Source organism: Orcinus orca, chromosome 20, assembly GCF_937001465.1.
Source record: "Orcinus orca chromosome 20, mOrcOrc1.1, whole genome shotgun sequence".
Taxonomy (NCBI): Eukaryota; Metazoa; Chordata; class Mammalia; order Artiodactyla; family Delphinidae; genus Orcinus; species Orcinus orca.
Genome location: NC_064578.1, coordinates 54,453,673 through 54,481,408, shown reverse-complemented (window position 1 = coordinate 54,481,408; position 27,736 = coordinate 54,453,673). Strand labels below are relative to the sequence as shown.

The following is a 27,736-nucleotide window of genomic DNA, read 5'->3' as shown; positions in this document are numbered from 1 at the left end:
CGCTCCACGACATGTGGGATCTTCCCGGACCGGGGCACGAACCCGTGTCCCCTGCATCGGCAGGCGGACTCTCAACCACTGCGCCACCAGGGAAGCCCTATGAGTGAGATTTTTGTTACGGGTCAAAAGTTCTTCTTTGTCATTTCTTGTATCACATCCCCACTCACTCTCACACTCCTGCACATCTGCACAGACTTCCTTGAGGTCAAAATCCTTGATGCCATGACTTTTACTTCTTTCTAATGTCACTAGATGACATAATTCTCCTTTAGTAATGTCCTCTCTTGGTGATAATTCCTTGATTGCAAATCCAGCAGAATGGCTTCCTATTATATAGAGTTGGAAAATATTTTATGTTGAATTAGATAATTACACAAAAAATAATACAATGAACACAGAAATTCTTCAAGCATGGTCTTCAAACACTACTGTGATATAGTTTTTTTTAGTTTTCTTTTTATACATTTTCCCATATTAATGTTTTCTCTGATCTTAGATAATTAAATTTCAAGCACACACACAATGTACTACACATATTTTTTGCCAGATAACTGGATAATTAAATGATCCTTCATAATTAGAAAACTTATCTATTGACACGTACTGGCTTATAGAACTGGAAGCATAAAATCAAAATTGAGATTTGAGACTGTCTTCCCTAATCCTTAAATTTATAATAATGTTTAATAACATGAATATGATGCAAGAAAAAATATTTTTACGAATCTGTACATCAAAACAATACTTGATAAAACATTTTTGTAAACCATGATAAATCTAGCAGGTAAGTTAGTAAGTAACCACCGTTATACAAAATAATAGTCTCTGGGGCTTCCCTGGTGGCGCAGTCCGCCTGCCGATGCAGGGGACACGGGATCGTGTCCCGGTCCAGGAAGATCCTACATGCCACGGAGCGGCTGGGCCCGTGAGCCATGGCCGCTGAGCCTGCGCGTCCGGAGCCTGTGCTCCGCAACGGGAGAGGCCACAGCAGTGAGAGGCCCGCGTACCACAAAAAAAACAAAACAAAATAATAGTCTCTGGAATTTAAAAGATTTGAGTAAGCACCAAAACAAAAACAAAGAAAAACAAAGAATTTTCATTCCAGAAGGAACACACGATAGGAAAAATTTTTAAATATCTTGATAAGCACTGAATTTTGAAATATCACCTTCAGGTCAACACACATATGTATGAAATTTAAGAATTAGGGAAAACTGTCTGAAATCTCAATCATGATGTCAAGCCTGCAGTTCTATAACAGCCAGTACATAGTTCAACTACCTACTATCACTTAATTATAGTTATATGGCAAAAATATATGTATATATAGTATATAATCCATGCTTTGAAATTTTGTTATCTAAAGTCAGAGAGAACATCTGTATGGAAAAAAATTACAAAAAGACAACAGCCAAAATATAATGTAAGCCAAGGTCAATCTCATAATAAATATGACCAAAAAAATGACATGTTATTAACTAAAGGTAACTTTACAGCCCTTACTATATGCCATGCAATATTTCAAACCCCGTAACAGCATTAATTAATTATTCTTGAGCTAAATTATCACACATTTTCATAGAAAAATAAAGGGCCTGGGACTTCCCTGACAGTCCAGGGGTTAAGGCTTCATGCTCCCAATGCAGGGGGCATGCGTTCGATCCCTGGTCAGGGAACTAAAATCCTGCATGTCACATGGCATGGCCTTAAAAAAAAAAAAAAGTAGAAACAAGAATAAAGGACACTGGGACTTCCCTGGTGGTCCAGTGGGTAAGACGTCATGCTCCCAATGCAGGGGACCCAGGTTCGATCCCCAGTCGAGGAACCAGATCCCGCACGCATGCCACAACTAAGAGTCCACATGCCACAACTGAGAAGTGCACATGCCGCAACTGAGATCTCACATGCTGCAATTAAGAGTCTGCAGGCCGCCAAGTGAGAAGTCCGCATGCCACAACTAAGAGCCTACATCCTGCAACAAAGATCCCACATGCCAAAACTAAGACCCAATGCAGCCTAAATAAATAAAAATAAAGGACCCAAAATGCTTACACATCTATCCCTAACTCAGAAAGGAAATTCAAAGGCCAAGGTTTGAACCTGGATGTGCAGAATAACATTGACATGTTCATATGTATTAAGCAGCACCGCCCATCCAGGCAGTACAGATTTTAAGAGGTCCCAGGTAATACCAGTTTCTTAGAAATGTTTCTAGGAAGATAAGGGCAGTGAGTTGTGTCACTTATACTGTGACTGTTCTACCATTCCCAGATGATAGGAGTCACGTCCAGCACATGTTGATGTACACAGTGACCAGACCGAGTCGCTGATCTGAGCAAACTGTACTGTGTGCAAGTAGGGGTCCTTCCTTATGCAGTGTGTGGGGTATGGGGAGGGGTGTGGTCTTATAGGAACTGGGGAGCCCAAGTGCTAAATATTGACACAGTACTAAGAAGTACCAATAGAGTTCACTTAGATCCACGAAAATCTGAGGGAAGGCCAGGACTGGGATTTAACAAAGCAAGAGTGAAGTAGTGGGCAATGTGGGAGCACTGCTTGTGCTTGCAAATCTATGGGAAGAGGACTGTACTGCAGCAGATGAAAGCCTAACCTTGGGAAAAGAACTGTCGTAGCAAGAAGCATAAACATGACTCATTCTATGGAAACTCTATTGTTGGTAGGAAGGAAATGTGGAAGATATTAGGAAGACAGAGAGTGCTGTTATGGGAAGACTGTAGGTTTACATCTATTCCAATATTTGCTCTAAACATGATCAAGCTGAGTATCCCACAAATTCCATTCCTAGTCATGTATTATTTGTTCCGGAAGATATGTACAAGAAAGTTCTTGGCGGGACCTAAAAGCAAAACCTGGAGAATGAATGAATTCACTCTGTGTGAACACATGTGGATGCAATAAAACCTTCTCAAGGGTACAGCAATGGAGGATGATCATGGTTGCTGGATGATGATCTCTTGGCAGGGGTGACAGGCTGACTGGTGGAAACAAAGCTAACAGGAGGCTTTTGCCAACGTATAAACTCTTTGTGGATGTGATTATATTTGGTAAGAATAACTTGTGAACTACATTATATATTTTTAAAATAGAATATCAATTTTAGCATGAATTTTCAGTGCAAATATCTTTGTTATAGATATAACAAAGTAACAGAATCTCTTAAAAAAAGAGATTTTTTTAATAAAAGTAATAGAATCTCTTTTGCTGGAATTGTTTAAAGTATTTGAATCACATCTTTGGATCTTTTAACATTATAATCCCAAATATCTAAGAGACATCAGATGAGAAGTGCTCTTACTATATTTATTACTATAGATAATACTTACTCTTATAATGAATCAATAGAAAATAACATGTACTTATCCAAAAGTAATGAATTTTTTAAAAAATAGATTTATTTATTTTTTTGGCTGTGTTGGGTCTTGGTTGCTGCATGCGGGCTTTCTCTAGCTGCGGCAAGCGGGGGCTACTCTTCATTGCAGTGTGTGGGCTTCTCATTGTGGTGGCTTCTCTTGTTTCAGAGCACGGGCTCTAGGCGTGTGGGCTTCAGTAGTTGTGGCACACGGGCTCAGCAGTTGTGGCTCGTGGGCTCTAAAGCGCAGGCTCAGCAGTTGTGGTGCACGGGCTTAGTTGCTCTGCCTCATGTGGGATCTTCCCGGACCAGGGATCGAACCCATGTCCCCTGCATTGGCAGGCGGATTCTTAACTACTGCACCACCAAGGAAGTCCCCAAAAGTAATGAATTCTGACTTCAGAAACAGCAACAGAAAACGGTACCCTGAAGGAGCATCACTAAATGACCCAGAGCACAGAATGATTTGTATGGACAAGTGTTGTTCACAGCAGGGTTTAAGCATAGAAACAATTCTGCGAGTGCCATGTTGATCCATGGCAGAGTTCTATGTGCAGAGATGTGGTTGACAACATGAGCAGCCAATTAACAGCCTGAAGAACAGGACAATAATAGGATGTATATCAACAAGGACCAGGTGACTTTTGATAAAACTGTAAAGACAACTGGGAAAAAAGAGGCTTCCTAGAAATATGTAGTACAAAGAATGTAAGAAAATTGCTGGAAACAATAAGTGTTAGAAGCGATAATAATGAGGAAACCATGGAGTGTACAAAAATTACCTACTTCCTTAAATAAAATGAGTTATTTAAATATTAGTATACCATGATGTGCAAGAAGAATCTAGACAGGGAGAATAATTATTAGAATAAATTATTTGTAGCAAAAATCCCAAAACATTGAAATTAAAATAGAAATCAAAACTTATTTATAGGGACTTCCCTGGTGATCCAGTGGTTAAGACTCTATGCTCCCAATGCAGGGGGCCCAGGTTCGATCCCAAGTCAGGGACTAGATCCACCCATGCTGCAGCTAGGAGCCTGCATGCCACAAGTAAAAAGATCCCACATGCTGCAACAGAGATCTTGCACACAGCAATGAAGATCCAGCATGCTGCAAGTAAGCCCCAGTGCCTCCAAATAAATAAATAAATATGTTTTAAAAACTTACTTGTAGAAAACTCTGGCAAGTCAATTGAATGTTATCTCTGTGGCTAAGACAATAACTAAATTTTAAAAGTATGTTCTGAAGATATGAAAAATTCTCTATTTATAAAATGCCATAGATTTAATTGAGTAAAATATGTGTTAAAACAAATGTGATACCATTAAACACCTATGACAATGGCCAAAATCCAAAAGATGGAAAACACCAAACATTAGAAATGACGTGGAGCAGCAAAAACTTTCATGCATTACTGATGAAAATGCCAAATGGTAGAGCCACTTTGGAAGAGTTTGTGGTTTATTACAAAACTAACATAATCTTGAATATGATCTAGCAATCACACCACCTGGAAGTTACACAAATGAGCCAAAAACTTCTCTGCATGCAAAAACATGCACATGAAATAGAACGAATAATCCTAAAATTTGTATGGAACCAGAAAGACACCAAATAGCCAAAGCAATCTTGAAAAAGAATAAAAAAGGTGAAGGCATCACATTCTCTGATTTCAAATGATGTTACAAGGTATCATAATCAAAACAGCATGCTATTGGCCTTAAAACAGACACATAGGGGCTTCCCTGGTGGTGCAGTGGTTGGGAGTCCACCTGCCCATGTGGGGGATGCGGGTTTGTGCCCCGGTCCGGGAGGATCCCACGTGCTGCGTAGCGGCTGGTCCCGTGAGCCATGGCTGCTGGGCCTGCGCGTCCGGAGCCTGTGCTCCGCGACGGGAGAGGCCACGGCGGTGGGAGGCCCGCGTACCGCAAAAAAAAAAAAAAAAAAAAACACAAACAGACACATAAGTCAATGGAAGAGAATAGAAAGCCCAGAAATAAACCCACGCATATTCAATCAATAAATTCACAACAAAGGAGCCAAGAATATGCAAGAGGGAAAGGACAGTGTCATCAATAATTAGTATTGAGAAAACTGAAAGGCACATACAAAAGAATGAAACTGGACCACTATCTTACACTATATGCATAAATTAACTCAAAACAGAAATAAATACTTGAGTGTAACACCTGAAAAACAAACTTCTAGAAGAAAACAAAGAAAACTCCTTGATATCTTGTCAATGATTTTTTGAATCTGAAATCAAAAGTAAAAGCAAAAGAAACAAAAATAAACAAGTAGGTCTACATCAATCTAAGAAGTTTGTGGACAACAATGGAATCTATCAACAAAATGCAAAGGCAACCTAAAGGTTGGGAGAAAATATTTGCAAATCATATATTTGATAAGGGACTTAATATCTAAAATGTATAAAGAACTCACAACTCAACAACAAAAACAACAAAAATTCTGATTAAAAATTAGGCAGAAGATCCAAACAGACTTTCTTCCAAAGAAATCATACAGATGGCCAACAGATACATGAAAAGACGCTGAACTTCATTCATCATCAGGGGAATGAAAATTAAAACCACAATGAGATATCACCTCACAATTCTCAGAATGACTTTTATTTAAAAAAAAAAAAAAGATAAGAAATAACAAGTGCTGGCAAGGATGTGGAGAAAAGGGAACCCTTGTGCTCCGTTAGTGGGAATGTAAATCGGTGCAGACACCATGGAAAACAATACAGATGTTCCTCAAATAAATAAAACAGAACTAACATAATATCCAGCAATTCCACTTCTGGGTATTTACATGAAGAAAATGAAAACACTATCTTAAAAAGATATATGCATCTCCTGGTTCATTGCAGCATTTTTTTTTTTTTTTTTTTTTGCGGTACACAGGCCTCTCACTGTTGTGGCCTCTCCTGTTGCGGAGCACAGGCTCCGGACGCGCAGGCTCAGTGGCCATGGCTCACGGGCCTAGCCGCTCTGCGGCATGTGGGATCTTCCCGGACCGGGGCACGAACCCGTGTCCCCTGCATCGGCAGGCGGACTCTCAACCACTGCGCCACCAGGGAAGCCCCCCTGCAGCATTTTTAAAAAAATATTTATTTGGCTACGCCGGGTCTTAGTTGCAGCACGCGGGACCTTTGTTGTGGCACATGGGATCTTTCGTTGTGAGCATGCGGGCTCCTTTAGTTGCAGCATGCGGGATCTAGTTCCCTGACCAGGGATTGAACCCAGGTCACCTGCATTGGGAGCACTGAGTCTTAACCACTGGACCACGAGGAAGTCCCACTGCAGCCTTATTTACAACAGATGAGTAAACAATCTAAGTGTCCATAAAAAAATAAATGGATAAAGAAACTGTGGGATGTGTACCTATACACAATGTAATATTATTCAGCCATTAAAAAGAATGAAATCTTGGGCTTCCCTGGTGGCGCAGTGGTTGAGAGTCCGCCTGCCGATGCAGGGGACACGGGTTCGTGCCCCGGTCCGGGAAGATCCCACATGCCGCGGAGCGGCTGGGCCCGTGAGCCATGGCCGCTGAGCCTGCGCGTCCGGAGCCTGTGCTCCGCAACGGGAGAGGCCACAACGGTGAGAGGCCCGCGTACCGCAAAAAAAAAAAAAAAGAATGAAATCTTGACATGTGTGACAACATGAAGGGCATTATGCTACCTGAAGTGACATGCAGAAAGACAAATACCTTAAGATTTCTCTTACATGTGTAATCTTAAAAAAAAAAACAAAAAACCTAAAGACACAGAACAGATTTGTAGTTAACTAAGGCGTGGGGTGGGGAGGTTGGGAAAAATGGACAAAGGGGATCAAACAGTTTTTAAAAAGTTGTTAATGTGCTGCTTTCTATTTTCTATACCCTAGGAATTCAAAAAACGTATTTATAATAAATGATGCATTTTTGTTTGTTTTTTACAGAAAAGCTAATTACAGATATCAATCACCAGTGCTGTATTTAAAGCAAACTACATCTAATTTTTGAATTTTCACTTTTTGGCATTATCCACATCATGAATTTTCCTACTAAATGCATCCTGGTAACAAGCCAGGATGGACAAAAAAGAAACAAATACACTTTAGCTCCACTTTATTAGACAGATATTAGGAAAAGGATCAACTAAGACACTATCATCTTCCCAAAGGATTAAGTCAATGGAAGGTGGCTTTCCTGTCAAATGAGGTGACACTGTACCCCCTAGACCAAGGTTTCTGGGAGTGAAACATTTTTATCTTGGTCAGAATAGGTATTATATGTTGAAAATTACTTTTGTAAACAGGAAATGTAAAGCCAAGATGAATGTGGCCAGTAGAGAGTAGCCATGGCGGGATCTAAGGAGAGCAGCATGGGTGTTGTGACCAACATGATTATTTCTGCAAACACAGTTCTCAGAGGCTGCAGGCGAGGTTGATATTAGTTGAAACGAAAGCACTCCCAAGTGGGCCTAAGCACCTTTCATCCCAGAAAGTTAAGACTCAGGAATTCATATGGCTAACCTGAAGGCCTCCCAGTCATGAAAATCCATTTTGGGACTGTTAACTGTGGATACTACAGAAACCTCGTATACAAAAAAAAATCTAAATAAATAATATCTCCTGCAGCCTTTAAACCTCTGCACCCTAAAAGTGAACAGGAAACATACAGAATATAAAAAATACTTGCCAACCATGTATATATATACGTATATATATCTGACAAGGCACTTATATTTAGAAGATATAAAGAACTTTTTACACTCAATAGAAAGACAAATAGCCCAATTTAAAAATGGACAAAGGATCTGAGCAGATATTTCTCCAAAGAATATAGAAAAATATCCAATAAACACACAAAAAACAGATGTTTAACATAATTATTCAATAGGGAAATGCAAATCAAAACCAGAATGAGATACAGCTCCACACCCCTTAAATGGCTGTAATCAAAGAGACAATAACAAGTGTTGGTGAAGATGGGGAGAAACTGAAAAATTCATACACTCACTCCTGGTGGAAACGTCAAAGGGTGCAGCTGCTTTGGAAAACAGTCTGGGGGTTTCTCAAAAGATTAAACAGAAAATTACCACATAACCAAGCAACTGCACTTTGGGAGGGAGGGAGACATGAATAGGTAGAGCAGAGTATTTTTCGTGGATTTTTTTTTTTTTTTTTTTTTTTTGCGGTACGCGGAGCACAGGCTCCAAACGCGCAGGCTCAGCGGCCACGGGCCACGGGCCCAGCCGCTCTGCGGCATGTGGGATCCTCCCGGACCGGGGCACGAACCCGCGTCCCCTGCATCGGGAGGCAGACTCCCAACCACTATGCCACCAGGGAAGCCCAGAGCAGAGTATTTTTAAATAATGAAATTACCTTTTATGGTACTATTATGCTACAAACATGTCAGTATATGTCTAAACCTATAGAATATACAACAGCAAGAGTGAACTCTAACATAAATATGGACTTTGACGTGTTAATTTGTGTCAGTGCAGGTTCATCAGTGATAACAAACATACCACTCTCGAGTCGGGTATTGCTCACTGGGGGGGGCCTGCATGTCTGGGGTAGAAAATGCACGGAAACTCTCTATAACTTCCATTCAATTTTTCCGTGAACTTAAAACTCCTTAAAAAAAATAGTCTATTAAAAGAAGGTGTATGTGTTCATAGCAGTTACTAACTAATATGAAACAGAGTCAGAGGAATAGCTCAGACTAGTTTTTCAAAAATTTCTAGAGGTTATACAGCTTTTGGGGAAAGAAATGTTAAGTCATAAACACTCAAGATTAAGAAATCCTGTAAAATATAAAAAGAGATATTTATTCATGAGTCCACAACCCCAAATTGTAGGTATAAAACAAACAACACTAAGAATACCATAGAGCTTCCCTGGTGGCACAGTGATTAAGAATCTACCTGCCAATGCAGGGGACACGAGTTCGAGCCCCAGTCTGGGAAGATCCCACATGCCATGGAGCAACTAAGCCCGTGTGCCACAACTACTGAGCCTGCACTCTAGAGCCTATAAGCCACAACTACAGAGCCTGTGTGCCAACTATTAAAGCATGCGCCTAGAGCCCATGGTCCACAACAAGACAAGCCACCGCGACGAGAAGCCCACGCACCACAACGAAGAGTAGTAGTGCACTGCAACGAAGAGTAGTGCCCGCTCGCCGCAACCAGAGAAAAGCCCGCGTGCAGCAATGAAGACCCAACACAGCCAAAAACAAAATACATAAAATAAATAAATTATTTTTTAAAAGAATATCATAAAAAATATGGAACTAATGATTGAATAAAGAAAATGAAGGTCATTTATAACAATGAAATTTACAAGACGAAAGTATCAGTGGCTTGAACAAAACAAGTAACAATAGACTTTTAAAACGTCAGCATCGACCACAACTAGAAACAAGAAAATTATGAAATGAAAAAGCTCACCAGTAAAGGCAAACATACAGTAAATGCAGGAAATCATCCACACACAAAGCTAGCACGGAGGCAAAAAGACAAAAGTAGTAAAATCAGCTATATCCAAAATAAGCAGTTAAGGGATACACAAAAAAACAATTAGATGTAAAATATGCTATCAGGGACTCCCCTGGTGGCGCAGTGGCTAAGAATCCACCTGGCGATGCAGGGGACACAGGTTCAAGCCCTGGTCCGGGAAGATCCCACATACTGTGGAGCAACTAAGCCCGTGCACCACAACTACTGAACCTGCACTCTAGAGCCCGTGAGCCACAATTACTGAGCCTGCATGCCACAAGTACTGAAGCCCATGCGCCTAGAGCCTGTGCTCTGCAACAAAAGAAGCCACCACAATGAGAAGCCCGCACACTGCAGCGAAGAGTAGCCCCCCCTCACTGCAACTAGAGAAAGCCCGCGCACAGCAACGAAGACCCAATGCAGCCAAAAGTAAATAAATAAAAATAAATAAATTTAAAATACATATAGGGCTTCCCTGGTGGCGCAGTGGTTGAGAGTCCGCCTGCCGATGCAGGGGACACGGGTTCGTGCCCCGGTCCGGGAGGATCCCACATGCCGCGGAGCGGCTGGGCCCGTGAGCCATGGCTGCTGGGCCTGCGCGTCTGGAGCCTGTGCTCCGCAATGGGAGAGGCCACAACAGTGAGAGGCCCGCGTACCGCAAAAAATAAATAAATAAATAAAAATAAAAAAATAAAATATATATATATGGTATCGAAAACAGTAATCATGAGGAGTAGAGTATAAAGGCAGGGTTGTTAAAATACATTTGAAATTAAGAGATCAGCAACTCAAAACAATCACATACATGAGACTGCTATACAAAAACCTCATGGTCATTGCAAACCAAAAATCTATAATAGATAATACACACAAAAAAGAAAAAGGAATCCAAATATAACACTAAAGATAGTCATCAAATTGTAGGAGAACAGAAGAAAGGGAAAAAATGACCTACAAAGACAAATCCAAAATAATTAATAAAACAGCAGTAAGAATATACATATCGATAATTACCTCAAATGTAAATGGAATAAATGCTCCAACTAAAAGAGATAAAGTGCATGAATGGATACGAAAACAAGACCTGTATATACGCTACCCACAAGAGACTCACTTTAGATCTAGAGAAACACAGAGACTGAAAGCGAGGGGATGGAAAAAGGTATTCCATACAAATGGAACTCAAGAGAAAGCCAGAATCCCAATTCTTATATCAGACAAAATAGACTTTAAAATAAAGACTGTTAAAAGAGACAAAAAAGGACATGACATAATGATCAAGGGATCAATCCTAGAAGATATAACAATTACATATGCACCCAACATAGGAGTACCTAAATATGTAAGGCAAATATTAACAGACATAAAAGAAGAAATCGACAGTAACAATAGTAGAGGACTTTAACACCCCACTTATATCAATGGACAGGTCATGCAGACAGAAAATCAATCAGGAAGCACAGGCCTTAAATAACGTATTAGACCAAATGGACTTAACTGATATAGAAAGAGCACTCCATCCAAAAGCAGCAAAATAGACACTCTTTTTAAGTATGCATGGAACATTCCCCATGGATAGATCACAAGCCAGTCCAAAAAACAAGACCTGGTAAATTTAAAGAGACTGACTTCATATTAAGCATCTTTTCTAACCACAACACAGACTAGAAATCAACTGCAACGAAAAAAACTGCAAACAACGCAGACATGGAGGCTAAACAATATGCTACTGAACAACCAATGGATCACTGAAGAAATCAAAGAGGAAATAAAAAATACCTAGAGGGAAATGAGAACAAAAACACGATGATCCAAAACCTATGGGACACAGTAAAAGCGGTTCCAAGAGGGAAGTTTATAGCAATACAAGCTTACCCCAGGAAGGAAGAAAAATCTCAAACAACCTAAACTTACACCTAAAGTAACTAGAGAAAGAAAAAGAAACAAAAACAAAACTTAGTAGAAGAAAAGAAATAATAAAAATCAGAGCAGAAATAAATAAAATGGAGACTAAAAAAACAAGAGAAAAGAGAAGGAACCAAGATGATGGAATAGAAGGACGTGGAGCTCACCTCCTACCACAAACACATCAAAAACACATCAACATGTGGAACAAGTCTCACAGAATAGCTAATGAAGGCTGGCAGAAGATCTCAGACAACCAAAATTGCAAAAAAGGGACTTCCCTGGCAGTCCAGTGGTTAAGACTCTGCCCTCCTACTGCAGGGGGCATGGGTTCTAGCCCTGGTCAGGGGACTAAGATCCCGCATGCTGCACATGCTGGCCAAAAAAAACAAAAAAATTGCAAGAAAGATCACCACGTAACCAGGTGGGATGAAAAGAAAGAAAAAAAGAAAAGAAGGAATCGGAACAGCACCTGCAGCCCTGGGCGGGAGATGTGAAAGAGGAAATGTTCCCTCACCCTGGGAACCCCTTGACTGACTGGGATATCAGCTGGGACAGACAGAGAGCTTCAGAGGCTCAGAGGGGTGCGCACCAACCAGCCCGTGGCAGGCAGAACAAAGCCAGCACCGACAATCCATGCCACCTCACTGCATTCCGCAGGCCACGATGCATGTCTGCTGGTGCACGAGGTGACTGGGTGCTGAAACCTGAGCTTCAGAAGACAGACCCAGGGAGTGGACTGCAGTTGGCTGCACGGAGACAGGCTGCAGGGACTGGAGTGTGGCACGTGCCACAACTGGGGGTGTATACAGACGGAACCAGGGCCTGCCACAGAAGTGCCACTGTTAACGGGTACATGAAGGGGAGGGGAAGGGCCCCTGCCATGGCAGCCTAACTCTTGGCAAGCTCACAGCAGGTGCAACTCCACCTCTCTGAGCTCTCGGAGCACGGAAGCACCAGCGTGTTACCCAGGTGCAGAGGCAAGGCTGAAATCAGAGCCAATCCCCAGGGGCCATGCGATTTAGGAAACAGGACTGAAATCTGAGCCCACTCTCTGCAGCTATGCAATCCGCACATTTACTCTGCAGCTGCAGCCCCACCAGTTTTGTAAACTCAGCGTCTGCAGGACACCCAAGAGCGTTACGGGTGCTCCCGTGGCTGGAACAGGTCCAGCGTTCGCAGCTTTGGGCTTTGCGGGTGCGTGCATGGAGAGGCAGGGCTGAGGTCTAGGCTACTTCTGCACCTCCTGCACTGGGTCCAGAAGGGTGACTACTGTGGTACCGGCACATGACTTTAGTGGATCTGCACTTACAGATCTTCGCTGGTGACTTTATGAACACAGAGCCTGAGGGTCACCAGGGCCAACTGCTGGCATTCACACGGCTGAGGTGGGGCCGAGGGAAATGCCAACAAGAGTGTACTCTGTGAACCCGAACAACGGGTGACAGGCAGCACCACAGAGCATACTCGTCAGTGGACAGCTCCTGCGGAGGAATACTCAGCGCCTCCTCTCCCAGCAGCAGTACTCCAGCCTGGCCTACCTCACCCTGAAGCTCAGAGACAGATATGGGAGCTTCTACTCCAACAACTGGGGAGCACCCTGCCCCCAAGAGGGCTGAGACAAATACAGAGCAAAGAGGAGGTCCTGCTCCACATCCAGTGCAGGCTCTGGTCCCCACAGCACTAGTCACACCACCTATCACGGGGATAATAAACAGCGCACACTGAAGAAGGACGCGGCAGGCATGCACACCGAAATCAGCCCTGGCACCAAAAACATCACACTCATGCAGGCTACACGAGGATGCTCTCACAGAAAAACGGCCCTCCAAGATCATGGTAGTAATAGATAACTTATCTCCTTCAATCATAGGGTGAGAGAAATATAGGTAAAATGAAGAATCAGAGGAACCACTCCCAATTCCAAGATCAAGAGAATTCCCCTGAAAGAACAAACAGTGAAACCAACCTCTCCAGTGTAACAGGCTCCAAATTCAAAAAGAAGATAATAAAAATACGGAAGGAATTAAGAAAGGCTATCGACACAAAGGCAGATTACTGTAAAATGTAACTAGGAACTATACAGAGGAACCAGGTAACATTAGAATATTCATTTGCCAAGATGAAAGCTGAGGTAAGGCAACAAAGAGCAAAATGAGTAATGCAGAAGAACGAATAAGTGACCTGGATGATAGAATAATGGAAATCATCCAACCAGCAGAGCAGAAAGACAAATGAAAAAAGAATGAAAGCAATATACGAGACCTATGGGATAATATAAAGCATGCCAATATCTGCATAATAGGGATCCCAGAAGGAAAAGAGAAAAGGGGATTGAAAATGTATTTGAAGAAATAAATGAAACAGACACTAAAAAAAAAATAGAAAAGATCAATGAAACTAAAAGCTAGTTCTTTGAAAACATAGACAAAATTGATAAACCTTTAACCAGACTCATAAAGAAAAAAAGAGAGAGGGCACAAATCAATAAAATCAGAAATGAAAAAGGAGAAGTTACAAATGACACCACAGACATACAAAGAATCGTAAGAGACTACTACAGACAACTATACGCCAATGAAATGGACAACCTAGAAGAAATGGGCTAATTCTTAGATAAAATCTCCCAAGACCGAACCAGGAAGAAATAGAAAATATGAACAGTCCAGTTACCAGTAATGAAACTGAATCAGTAATTTAAAAACTCCCAAAGTTAGAAAAGATACATGCACCCCAATGTTCACTGCAGCACTATATACAATAGCCAAGACATGGAAGCTACCTAAACGTCCATCACCAGATGAATGGATAAAGAAAATGTGGTGTATATATACAATTGAACATGATGGAGCAATAAAAAGGAACAAAATAATGCCATCTGTAGCAACATGGATGGACTTAGAATTATCATACTAAGTGAAGTAAGACAGAGATAAATATCATATGATATTGCTTATATGTGGAATCTAAAAATTAAAAAAATGGTAAGAATGAACGTATTTACAAAACAGAAATAGACCTACAGACATAGAAAACAAACTTATGGTTACCAACGGGGAAAGGGGATAGGGGAGAGATAAATTAGGAGTTTGGGATTAACATGTACACACTACTCTATATAAAATAGATAACCAACAAGGACCGACTGTACAGCAAAAAGAACTATACTCAATATTTTATAATAACCTATAAGAGAAAAGAATCTGAAAAAGATTATATATATATATATGTATAACTGAATCCCACTGCTGTACGCCTGAAACTAATAACAACTTCATAAATCAACTATACTTCTATTGAAAAAAAAAAAACTCCCAAAGAACAAAAGTCCAGAATTAGATGGCTTCACAGGTGAATTCTACAAAACATTTAGAGAAAAGTTAACATCTATCCTTCAGAAACTATTCCCAAACATTGCAGAGGAAGGAACACTTGCAAACTCATTCTATGAGGCCAGCATCACCTTCACACCAACCAGAAAAAGATATCACGAAAAAAGAAAATTACAGGCCGATATCACTGATGAACATACATGCCAAAATGCTCAAGAAAATAATAGCAAACTGAATCCAGCGATACATTAAAAGGATCATACACCACAATCAAGTGAAATTTATCACAGGGATGCGAGGATTTCTCAATATCTGCAAATCAATCAATGTGATATACAAATTAACAAACTGAAGAATAAAAACCTTATGATCATCTCAACAGATGCTAGAAAACCTTTTGATACAATTCAACATCCATTTATGATAAAAACTCTCAAAAAACCAGACACAGAGGGAACATACCTCAACATAATAAAGGTCATAAATAACAAACCCACAACTAGCATCATACTCAATGGTGAAAAGCTGAAAGAATTTCACCTAAGATCAGGAGCAATACAAGGATGCCCACTCTTGCCACTTTTATTCAACATACTTTTGGAAGTCCTAGCCACAGCAATCAGAGAAGAAAAAGAAATAAAAGGAATAGAAACTGGAAAGAAAGAAGTAAAACTCTCAAGCTTTGCAGATGACATGATACTACATATAGAAAATCCTAAAGATGCCACCAGAAAACTACTAGAGCTCATCAATGAATTTGGTAAAGTTGTAGGATACAGAAATAATACAGCAATCTGTTCCATTTCTATACACTAACAACAAAGTATCAGAAAAAGAAACTAAGGAAACAATCTCATTTACCATCACATCAAAAATAAATAGATAAATATTTAGGAAGAAACATACCTAAGGAAGTAAAACACCTGCACTCCAAAAACCATAAGACACAGATGAAAGAAACTGAAGATGACACAAACATATGGAAAGATATACCATGTTTTTGGGTTGGAAGAATCAATATTAAGAATCATTTTTAAAATGACCATACTACCAAAAACAATCTACAGATTCAATGCACAAATGGCATTTGTCACAGAACTAGAACAAAAATTTTTTACATTTCTATGGAAACACAAAAGACCCCACATAGCCAAAACAATTTTGAGAAAGGACAGCGATGGAGGAATTGTGCTCCCTGACTTCAGACTATACTATGAGATCATCAAAACAGTATGGCACTGACAAAAAAACAGACACACCAATCAATGGAACAAGATAGAGAGCCCATAAATAAACCCACGCACTTATGGTCAATTAAACTATGACAAAGGAGGGAAGAATATACAATGGAGAAAAGACAGTCTCTGCAATAAGTGGTGGTCAAACTGAACAGCTATATGTAAAATAAAGAAATTAGGACATTCTCTAATACCATATACAAAAATAAACACACAATGGATTAAAGACCTAAATATAAGACCATAAACCGTAAAAATCCTAGAGGAAAACATAGGCAGAACACTCTTTGAAAAATTGCAGCAATATTTTTTTGGATCTGTCTCCTAAAGTAATGGAAATAAAAGCAAAAATAACCAAAGGGACCTAATTAAACTTAAAAGCTTTTGCATACCAAAGGAAACCATAAACAAAATGAAGACAACCTACTAAATGGGACAAAATATTTGCAAGTTATATGACCAATAAGGGATAATATCCAACATATATAAACAGCTTATACAACTTAACATAAGAAAAACATAAAACTCAATTAAAAAATGAGCATAAGAACTGAGTAGACATTTTTCCAAAGAGGAAGTGAAGATGGCCGATGAGCACATGAAAAGATGCTCAACATGGCTAACCACCAGGGAAATGCAAAGCAAAACCACAATGAGATATCACCTCACATCTGTCAGAATGGCTATCATCAAAAAGAACACAAATAACAAATGCTGGTGAGGATGTGGAGAAAAGGGAACCCTCCTATGATGTTGGTGGGAATGTAAATTGGTGCAGCCACTGTGGAAAACAGTATGGAGGTTCCTCAAAAAACTAAAAATAGAACTACTATATCACCCAGCAATACCACTTCTGGAAATATATCCAAAAGCATGTTAGGTGCTCCCATAGTTACCGACTTCCAGAGAGAAGTTATCCTCACTCAGGGAGAGCAGGTTCCTGTAGGTCTCCAGCATCACGTCCCTGTACAAGGTCCTCTGAGCACGGTCCAGGCATTCCCACTCCTCCTGAGAGAATTCGATGGCCACATCCTTGGACGTAAACAGTCCCTGAAAGGAAAGCACATTTCACCAAGTGGACAAGGAGAGATTTCTGAGTTTGACACAAACTTACAGCAACAGACACGTGTAAGGACTGACTTGTCTGGGGTGAATGTTCTGACTGATCCATGTAAGATAATTTTGAGCAAGTTACGCTTCTCTTTATGTAACCGAGGTGAAATGCATACAACATAAAGTCAGCCATTTTTAAAGTAGCGTTCAGTGGCATTTAGTACATTTATAATGTTGAACAAACATCACCTCTTTCTTGTTCAAAAATATTTCAGTCATCCCCAAAGGAAATCCTTTACCCATTTCAGCAGTTGCTTCTTTCTCCCCCATTTGCCTCAGTCCCTGGACACCAGTAATGCTTTGTCTCAATGGATGTACCTGTTTGGGATCTCCATGTAACTGTAATGGTATAAAATGTGACCTTTTGTCTGGTTTCTTTCACTGTGAATAATTTTTTTGGCTCAGCCATGCTATAGTTAGGTATCAGTACTGCTTTCCTTTTCAAGGCCGAGTAATATTCCAATGTATGAGTAAACCACAGATTATTCACTCATCCTTTGATGGACATTTGGGTTATAACCACCTTTTCTCTAATATTAATAGTGCTGCTGGAAGTTTCACGTAGAAGTATGTGTTTGAATACGTGTTCTCAATTCTTTTTGGTATTTATCTTGGAGTGGAATCACTAGGTCACATGGTTTTGTTTTCCACAGTGGCTACAACATTTTACCAGCAATGTATCAGGATTCTAACTTCTCTACATCTTTACCAAAACTTGTTCTTTTCTGTTTTATTATAGGCATCCTATCGTGTGTAAAATGATATCTCATGGTGGTTTTGATTTTGCATTTTACGAATTTCGTTGAACATCTTTTCATTTGCTTGTTGATTACTTCTATATCTTCTATGAAGAAAGGTCTATTAAAGTCCTCTGTCTATTTTATAATTAGATTCTTTGTATTTCGGTTCTTGAGGTACAGGTGTTCTTGAGGTATAGGAGGTAAAGGAGTTCACCTTTCTTCTGTTTACAGTGGATAATTCCAATTAACCTATGTTCAAGTTCACTAGTTCTTTTTTTTTTAAATTTATTTATTTTATTTATTTTCGGCTGCATTGGGTCTTTGTTGCTGTGCACAGGCTTTCTCTAGTTGCGGAGAGCGGGGGCTACTCTTGGTTGCGGTGCGCAGGCTTCTCATTGCGGTGGCTTCTCTTGCTGCGGAGCACCGGCTCTAGGCCCGCAGGCTTCAGCAGTTGTGGCGCATGGGCTTCAGTAGTTGTGGCACATGGGCTTAGCTGCTCCACAGCATGTGGGCTCTTCCCAGACCAGGACTCAAACCTGTGTCCCCTGCACTGGCAGGTGGATTCTTAACCACTGCGCCACCAGGGAGGCCCCAAGTTCACCAACTGTTTATTCTGATTGTCAATCTGCTGTTGGTACTTTTGAGCTCTAGAATCTGCTGTTGACAAATTTCAGTTTTGGTACTTTTCAGCTCTAGAATTTCTAACTCTATCTCTTTATTGATGTTTTCTGTTTCTTGACACAATGTTCTCCTACCTTCCTTTAGTTCGTTCTCCATGGTTTCCCTTAAGTCTCTTAGTACATTTAAGACAGTTGATTTAAAATCCTGTTTAGTAACTGCAGTATCTGTGCTTCCTTATGAACACCATCATTAACCCGATAATCATGCTCAAGCTTCTGATTCTGGAGAAATTCTTAGACGTCTGTAGTAAAGTCGGCATGCTCAGAAGCAGCCACTATGACCTTTTATTTTATCACAGTTAAAACTGTACAGGACCAATGTGTCTTCATTAAGAAAATGCTCCATGAGGATACAAAAAAAGAAAGTCAACTCTAAGTGTATTAACACGAAAACAAGTCTAAGATGTATGGTATGTAAACATTTAAATGTGCAGAATAAAATACCATAACAAAATTTTATTAAGGAGTACTTTCTAAAATCACACTACCATATATAAATGCATTTTTGTAAGATTTGCAGTGGGGATTAACAGTGGTTTCTGATGGAGACAGTAAGTGACAGTGTAAGATGCGACAGGGAAGGGGATATTTTACTTCTTAGTCTCTAAACTGCATCGCTGTGTGTCGCTGAACCATGAAAATATATACATGAGATGTTTAATACAAAAAAAAATAACACTGAACAAGAACTAGTAAAATTATAATTCGCCTCCAGCCTTTCTGATGACAGAAAGTTCTGCTCTTATGTCTTGGCTAAATTATAACCATTTTTATCTAAAACACCTGCTGCATGAGAGTCCCTATGTGAACACTACAGGCTCTGTGAGATGAATGTTTTGTAAATAATTTAAAGAACGCTTATTGTTAGATGACACCCTACCCATTCCTTACGTCTGTTTCGAAACTTCCCATTCTATTTTAAAGTGTTCATATTTTAGAGCCAGAAACACACTGACTGACTTCTTTAACTTCCAACACACTTATAAAATCTGACAAAGCAAGTTTCCCCATATCAGTCTTCCTTCCCAGACCTCCTCAGGTATCTGTGCACAGTAGTACATCACTTACATATGTAGTCGCCTTCATCCTGGGTTACGTGGAGATGAAGGGGCACTCAGAAGGGTGCACTAAACAATCCTCACGCCCTACGTCACTGACACCACAGAGCCGACTCCCCATCTCCGATCCACACCTGAGCATAAAACCTTTCACGGGATGACCACCTGAAAGGGGGCTCTTCCCAAGTTCCCCGTCACTGGGTCACAGTGACATGGAATCTGCAGGGAGGTGAGAGGAGACTGAGGGAAGGCCCTGTGTGTGAGTAAATCGGACATTTCAGAGACAGAGAAGATTAATGAGCCCAAACTGTGTCATTTTAGGAAGGAGAGAACAAATCAACAAAGAATATGACTTTTACCTGTGAAAGCTCCATTCCTTCTTCTTTCCTCCTCCTCTGAATTTCTTGCTAGATTCTTCAGGTAAGATGATTCTGTGGGAGCGAAATATGCTGTTTAGTGCTTACAACCAACATACCCCCCTTCTGGCATCCGCCACAAAGCTACCAGAAGGAGAACCTGAACGTGGGGGAAAGACAGTCCTTTGCTGCCAGCTGTTAACACGAGGGATACAGGGACAATAAACTCCTACACGAAGATCAATTAGTGAGCTTGTCACCCACTTCTTCAGGAAGCCCTCCCTGCTGCCAAAACGCCCACTTGACTGCAACTGCTCCGTCCTTTGTCCACTTGGCACTAATGCAAAGGACAGTGCCTCCTCCAACTCCTGCTCTTCCGGAGGCAGCCAGCGCCCGGCGACCGGTCGGCACAGGATGTGGAAGCTTGTCCCTGTTGTTAACTGGGAGCAACTCTGGAGGGGCCACCCCAGCTCCAGAGCTCCCTGCTGGAGAGATATTGAACAATTTGTCCCGAGGGTGATGGGAAACCATAAAAGATTTAATGCCAAGAGATGATGCAATCAAACTTATGATTTACTCCTGATACAGACAAGCTGAGAAAAAGGTATGCCTCCATCTCTGGGCCTATGCCCCTGGCCTCTTTTTTAAGCATCTTCCATAATTGCTGGAGGACTGGAATATGTTTAAAATTTCAATTATAACCAGGCAAACTGCTCTCCTCTATCTTCTCCATGTCACAGGTGGGTACACCGAGGCTCGGAGGGGGAGTAATTTTACCAAGTTACCCTGAAGGAGTCTGAGTTGAATGAACAGAACTAGGTGGAAGTGGCAGCCTGGATAGGTTTAAATAGAAAAGGTTTGTCCTAATTCCAGATTACCTTTCATATTCCTGAGCAAGAGAAGCTTCTCTTTCATGGTTTAATCAAATTCAAACATTTAATTCCTCTTTTCCAGAAAACGTTATAGTCAAAAAATATGAAATTACAAATAGTTATTCCTCCAGAAAAACAAGAAAGAGGGTCACCCGTGGAGATAAGCCCTAACAATCTCTTCAACATGAACACATGGGTTCTGTGGGAACAAAGTTTCACATCAATCTAGAAAAGGCTGGAACCTGGGGCCCCTGACTACAGTGCCTGCACCTGGACAGATGTGTCCTGAACACAGAATACAAAGAAGCCATAAGGCACTAAAAATAACTGCATACATGCACAGCTTGGGCAAACAGCTTATGAACAATAAGAAACAAAAAGGCCAAAACCCAACTGCCACTTCTGAGGTGCTGAGAGCAAAACCACCACCCCCCATCAGGGGGCGAGCAAGGGCACCTGTTTCTTGTTCTCGCTCACTTGTGCTGCAGCACGAGTCCCAATAAAGCTTTGCCTGAATTCTTCGTCTGGCCTGTTATCAATTTCTACTGATGAGAGTCCAAGAACCCAGGTCAGTAACAAATCCAGCCCATCAGTTAACATCTGCACAGAAAGGACAAAGGGGACTTGGGGGGATAATCTACTTAGTTGGACACTTAAACTCAGAGCTCACTAATTGAGCAGATCACCTGAGGGAAGAAAGAAGCTGCTGAGTACTAAACTAACTGGTTAAACTAGGTTTTGAGTGTTAAAAGACGATCACCACCCTTACCACATGCATAGTGAAGTTATTTAGCAGACATCAAAGAATAGTTCCAATACAGGATACAGTAGAAAGCGTATAAACCTCATAATCTGAACAATGAAATTTAGAGTGAAAACAATTTGGACATTTAAAACATACCCAATCGCTTCTGAGATTAAAGTTAAAACAAGTGTGAGGATATATCAAATCTTAAAAAGATTGACACATGGGCTTCCCTGGTGGCGCGGTGGTTGGGAGTCCGCCTGCCGATGCAGGGGACACGGGTTCGTGCCCCGGTCCGTGAGGATACCGCGTGCCGCGGAGCGGCTGGGCCCGTGAGCCGTGGCCGCTGAGTCTGCGCGTCCGGAGCCTGTGATCCGCGGCGGGAGAGGCCACAGCGGTGAGAGGCCCGCGTACCGCAAAAAAAAAAAAAAAAAAAAAAGATTGACATGAGCCATAGTAAAGCAACAGTACAAAAGCACGGTGTGGTGGCACAAATACTTCCCCCCATTTCTTAGAAGGGAAGAGAATGACCCTGAACTGACTGACCTAAGAATCCGCCCTCTGGAAGAACGGGGCTTGCAAATGGAGTTATCATCTGAAGCAATGATTAGAAAATGCAGACGCCTCAAACACCTGCTTTTGCAACTGTCATTCTCTTCTGCATAATTTAAACATGTCAAAAAATGTTAAAGAGATTAGCTTAGAGACACCACTTAGTATTTCACAACTTAATATTCCATATTTAATCAACTCAATACTCACCTGGGTTTGGGTTCCCGCTTTCTCCACCACCACGCGCTTTGTTTCCTGTATGTCTCCCTGGGTCCTCTGTTTCTCTCCTCTCCTTTTGTGTCCATTTCTGTGTTTCCTCCTCTCTGTTCATACGCATCATTTTGTTTCCCTCCCTCTCTATTCTTCCTCTCAGACTGTTAGGCCTCGCTCTGTTGAAATCTCTGTTGCAATTCCTGTCGTTCTTTCTCCCCAAACGTTCTGATGCCTCACTAACTGCATATACTTCTGCCTTTGTATTCCGTCTCTGCTCTCCCTGGAGGGAGGTCAAGGGCGATCCACCTCCTGAGTGAGGACTTAACGGAATGGGGCGGGGGGGCGGTGGGAGAAGGAGGGGAGCCGGGAGTCATACAAAGGTTTGAGAAAGGAAGTCAGACTAGGAAAACGTCGCTGCAGGAGGTCAGTGTCTCTACGGACTGAAGGCAAAAAGTTGGGGCCGGTACCTGCGTCAGAACGATTTTAACCGGAACCGGACCCAGACTCCCAGGACCGAACCGAGTCTTCTGGCGACGCCGCGACAGGCGAAAGGGGCGGACTCAGAGCGAGAGAGACGCCGCCTTCAGAGGTTTTAATTTGCTGGGACACCCTCGAAACCCAGGTATGGAGAAGCGGGGCTTGGAGATCGCATAGCGCACTTACGAACCAAAAAACCGACTCACTCACCCGCGGGCGCCAGTCTGACCGCAGGATCCGCTTCCACGTCCCTAGGTAATTGCGCGTGCGCATGCGCACCACCAGGCCAGGGGGCGGAGCCGCCTAGGGGCGCATCTCGGACGCTCCGGAGGGTGGAGGCCGTGTCTCTGGTGGTGGCGCCCTGCGGACGCCGGGTCTGGCCCTCGGACCCGCTCCTGGGAGATTCTGGTCTGTTCCTCTTCTCTCCTGAGAGGCTCTGCTTCTCTACTTCGGATCCTTTGAACGTGCCTGGTGTCCTCTGGACCCAGGTTAGGTGCAGAGCAGTTACAACTTCTTATTTCAATTAAGCGACAGCCTGAGTTTTAGAGTAGGTGATGGAAACTGGAGTGTGACAGGAAATGCAAAATTGTGCCTGTGCGGAATGTGCAATTTTATACTTCCCTTCAGAGCATAACTTTTTCTTGTGTTCCCCATTCACTTGGAGGCATCAAATACCAGAATTTCCCTGTGGCCTAGTGGTTAGGATTCTGGACTTTCACTGCCCGGGGAGTTTCAGTCTCTGGTCGGGGAACTGAGATCCCGCAAGCCCGGCAGCACGGAAAAAAAAATCAGAGGAAAATTTTCAACCCCAAATGTGTCATTGTATGAGGGACTCCTTTGGAGACTGTGAGCAAGGAGTTGGCTGCACTCAGGTGCTTGAGAATCAAGCCTTATTAAATAATTCAACCATATTTTAATTATTTTTTACTCTTTGACCTTTGTCTGACTATAGGATGTGACAAATAAATCCATTTCTTGTCATTCTGATAGGAATTTCCATTTCCCGAATACTAGTATCTCCACTATAGGTTTTGCTACTTATTAACTTTTGTTACGCACTTTGGCATATTTCTGAATTTTTAACTTCATTGATCTACCAGTCATGAATAAACAGGTCTCCTACGGATAGCCACTCTTTTTTGCTTCTCTTTTGTGGCTATTCTTACTTGTTCTTTATTCTGTAAGATTTTCTCGATAACATTGCTAGCTTCAGAAACTGAGTGTCTATATCGGGAACAGGTTAAGTTTATAAAGTAGCTTAAGGAGAACTGACCTTGTTATAATACTGAATTTTTTACCCAGGAATGTGATGTGATTTTCCATTTGTTTATATCCGCTTTCATATATTTCAGGAATGTTTTATAGTTTTCTTCACATAGGTTTAAAAAGTTTGTTAGATTTACTCCCAATTAGTTTATTTCATTTCTGGTTATGCTTTTCTAATTAAAGTTTCTTGCACTATAACTTGTAAAATGATTCTTTCTTGCACCTATGAAAGCTACTGTTTTTGTATATTTATATGATCTTCCTGACTTATCTTTTGTAGATCTTCTATCAATTCCTTTGTGTTTCCAGATGTATGATTGCATGGTCTGCAAACATAGTTTTATATTTTTCTTTCCCATTCTCATGCCATTTTAAATCGCCCTGGCTAAACCTCCAACACATGAGAAATGAATTGAACAGGTGATCATATGCTTTTTTTAGTGTGGTTTTCTAACCTTAGTGGAATAACTCTAGTGCTTCCCAAAGAGCAAGATAATCACTTCATTTTGACATGTTAGAAAAAATGCATCAATTCCCAGTGTTGAGTTTAAGTTAACATACGTACAAGTTCAATTCTTCCAAATAGATGTTTTTGTAACTATGAGTAAGATCCCCGATTTCTCTTTATACCCACTACTACGATGTACTATATTAATGGATTTCCAAACACTGAATCATGCTTGAATTCCAGACATAAAATTCACAGTCATCTATTATTTTGCTATATTTTATTTTAAATATTGCCATCTGTACGCAGGTGTGAGATCTTTCCATAGTATTCTTTTTGGTACAAACTTTAGGACATTTGAGTATCAGCATTTTATTTGATTTATGTAAACTATTTGGAAATTGTACTTCCTCTTTAAGGCTTGAATTGAGTACATAGCATTGGCTTATCTGTTCTCTAAAAGAATGGAAGAATCTACCTGCTAATCTGACCCTGGTGCTTTTATTTGTATGGGACTCATAAAACTCTCCCTTACCTCTATGGATATTCATTTGTTTAGACTCCTATTTCTACTGGAGTCAATACTGGTAGAATATATTTTCGTAGAAAATGTCCATTTCATCTAGGCTTCGCAGTTGATTTGTATTGATTTGGAGAAATGGGGCAAATATTGTCTAATCTCAATTATTGACTCACTGTCTTTCTTTTGTGCTAATTAAAAATTCATTGAACTTACTGAAAAATTTAAAAATTGAAAGTCCTTGATTGTGTGATTCCATTTGTTTGCCCATAAATGGTGGTATTTCAGGGGTCCTCAGAGATTTCAGAAAGCGTTAGATTTGGGGTAAAGGAAATTTTCAGGGAGGCAGGGAATCCACTGAGACACATGTGCTGCTCTGTGGGTCTTCCATGGCTCAGACCTCAGTATTTCCTCCTCCGTCCACATGATACCCTGTCTGCCACCAGGAATAATGGAAAAGGAAGAATTTCTCCCCTTTTGGATATGCTCACTAGAAATTCCTAATAGATTCAAGAAATTTAAGTTTTTCAAAACTATTCCCAGCTCCTATGCTCAAGTGTGAACCGCCATTGCCACTCAAGTTGAAAAGACGATTGGGACTTCCCTGGTGGTCCAGTGGTTAAGACTCCACACTCCCAATGCAGGGGACCTGGGTTCAATCCCTGGTCAGGGAACTAGATCCCACATGCCACAAGAAAAAGATCCTGCATGCCGCAACTAAGACGTGGTACAGCCAAATAAATATTTTTTTTTAAAAAGGTGAAAAGATGATTGAAATTCTTTGAGGAGATGAGGTCATAGGAACACTACACCATATCCCAGGCTCTGGCATCCTCCCTCACACACATGCTTCGGCTGTTTTGATCATTATATTGAGCTCAGTTTGGGCAGCAGGAAGCAGTTTGTAAGTGTTTTCTATTTCAGACTGAGAGACAGATTCTGTATAGTTAGATGTATCAGGAATCTGGGTAGGTGGGCATGTCTGGAGCTGCAGTCCAAGGACAATACCATACATGAAGGAGGAATAATTCTTCAGGCACAGTTTGAGTGTGTGGAAAAGACTAGTGGTCTGAGACCCTAACCGACCCATGACTGCTGCTAAAGCAACTGAATAAAATCCTCATTGAAGGGGGTCTTGGAGATTGAATAACTAAAATCAGAAATGAAAGAGGGGACTGATTACAACTGATTCTACAGAAATAAAAAGAACTAGAAGAGAATACTACAAAGAGTTATAGGCCAAAATGTTGAATAACCTAGAAGAAATGCATAAATTCCTAGAAATACGCAACCTACCAAGACTGAGTCATGAAGAACACTAATTGAAAATCACTAATCAAAAATAAAGGGGCTTCCCTGGTGGCGCAGTGGTTGAGAGTCCACCTGCCGATGCAGGGGACGCGGGTTCGTGCCCCAGTCCGGGAAGATCCCACATGCCGCGGAGCGGCTGGGCCCGTGAGCCATGGCCGCTGAGCCTGCGCGTCCGGAGCCTGTGTTCCGCAACGGGAGAGGCCACAGCAGTGAGAGGCCCGCGTACCGCAAAAAAAAATAAAAAATAAAAAAAATAAAGGGAACCCAGAGAGTTCCACTGCAGAGTTCTGCCAAATATTTTAAAACAAGACAAATCTTCCTCAAACCCTACCAAAAAAATTGAATAGGAGGGAACATTTCCAAACTCAATCTACAGTGCCAGAATTACTTTAATACGAAAGCGAGACAAAGACACTACAAGAAAACCAGAGTACAATATCTCTAATGAATACTTATACAAAAATTATCAATAAAGCAATATTAACCTAATTTGACAGCACATTAAAAGGATTATTCAACATGACCAAGGAGGACATATTCTTCGCATGCAAGGATGGTTCAACATATGGAAATATTTCATTATAATTATATCAAAAGAATGAGGGCTTCCCTGGTGGTGCAGTGGTTGAGAGTCCGCCTGCCGATGCAGGGGACACGGGTTCGTGCCCCGGTCCGGGAAGATCCCGCATGCCGCGGAGCGGCTGGGCCCGTAAGCCATGGCCGCTGAGCTTGCGCGTCCAGAGCCTGTGCTCCGCGACGGGCGAGGCCACAACAGTGAGAGGCCCGCGTACCGCAAAACAAAAAAAAAAAAAAAAAAGGCAACAGATGCAAAATTAAATACAGATGTTGAATAGTTGAAGGATAGACATAATTAGCCTTGTTAGTGTAGCAACTTGATTAAAAGATTTGTTTTTAAAGCTGGACAACATGGATTCAATTCCTGATTCAGTCACTTGCTGGGATGGAACTGAATGGGTCTAAATCTGTCTTTGCCCTAAAATCCTTCATTTGTGAAATGAAAGTAAACGTCAGTGCTTTTTTCAG

The 27,736-nt window shown here is 41.3% G+C and overlaps 2 protein-coding genes across 2 annotated transcripts in view; both read left to right on the top strand.

The window, feature by feature from the left end:
* LOC105747734 (zinc finger protein 677-like) overlaps positions 1 to 3,030 on the top strand; it is a 136,416-nt gene extending 133,386 nt beyond the window's left edge. The window contains exon 4 of the transcript XR_007474305.1: positions 2,983 to 3,030. The gene's annotated coding sequence lies outside the window, so the exon portion shown is untranslated. The remainder of the gene's footprint in view (positions 1 to 2,982) is intronic.
* LOC101281293 (zinc finger protein 665) overlaps positions 1 to 27,736 on the top strand; it is a 369,078-nt gene that overhangs the window by 73,828 nt on the left and 267,514 nt on the right. The gene's annotated exons all lie outside the window — the stretch shown is intronic.